Source organism: Octopus bimaculoides, chromosome 27 (genome assembly GCF_001194135.2).
Source record: "Octopus bimaculoides isolate UCB-OBI-ISO-001 chromosome 27, ASM119413v2, whole genome shotgun sequence".
NCBI classification, from domain to species: Eukaryota; Metazoa; Mollusca; class Cephalopoda; order Octopoda; family Octopodidae; genus Octopus; species Octopus bimaculoides.
In genome coordinates, this window is record NC_069007.1 from 19,767,213 (window position 1) to 19,768,598 (window position 1,386).

Genomic DNA, 1,386 nt, shown 5'->3' on the forward strand with positions numbered 1-1,386 from the left:
CTATGGTAGAAAGGGCTATTATTATTATCAATTATTATTATTATTATTATTATTATTATTATTATTAAGACGGCGAGCTGGCAGAATCATTAGCACACCAGGCAAAATGCTGAGCGTCATTTCGTCCGACTTTAAGTTCCGGAGTTCAAATTCCGTCGAGGTTAACTTCGCCTTTCATCCTTTCGGGATCGATTAAATAAGTACCAGTTACGCACTGGGGTCAATGTAATTGACTTAATCCCTTCTCCTAAATTTCACGCTTTGTACCTATAGTTAGAAAGGATTATTACTGTTGCTGTTGATGATGATGATGATGATGATGCATTTTCGAGGAATTACAAGAGAAAGTTTGCCAAAAACGAAAGCAAATACGTCTTGAATGTAAGACAAATGAAACACGGAAGCGGAATCGGTAAAAATGCCAATGGTTTTTATTATAGTTCGGCACGCGGTCAAACCCTGCTTGTCTTTGTATTGAATTATTTCTCTAACATTAATGTTGTGGTTTGAGGGAGATTCAGCTGCTATTTCTAGGCTGGTTTCGTGTAGTAAACTTGGAAGTCGGGAATTAACGGATGTGAAGAAGAATCGAAAGAACGACGAACGAACGAACTAAAAGACGACAGTGAGACAAACTGTCTTTAGAAACGCCGACCTGTGTGTGTGTGTGTGTGTGTGTGTGTGTATGTATATATATGCCTTAAACACACACAAATATAAATATGCTCACATACTTTAGATAGATAGATAGATAGATGTGTCTGTAGAGGTCTGCATGTGATGTTTACCAGAATTATTCCGTTTCGTACTTTTCCAAGTTGAAGGAGATGATATTTAAGAAGGTTTTTAAGTCTTTCGAAGATGTTTAAAGGAATCAAACCCAACAGATTAGATAAAAGTAAAGAATTTCTTCGGTGCGCTCAGACTTCCATAAACAATAACGAATAGATACGTGTGTATCTATATAAATATATATACATACATGCAGTATACGTGTATGCACGTATAATGTTCATCGTTATTTATGAATATATATACACGTAGACATTCACAAATTAATATACAAAGATATTTATAAAAATATACATTATATAATATATAAAATTTACATACATAAACAATGATATATATATATATATATATGGATAACACATATGTGTATACACGAATATATTCTATATAAATTAATAGGTATACCTATATAAATATATACACAATGTATGTATATATAAATCAATATAGATTTATGCGTAAACATATATATGTATACACACAATTATATATATAAATATATATATATACACACACACACAATATGACATTGCAACATATTTATAAATATCGCACCATATATATGTGTGTATATATATATATATATATATATAT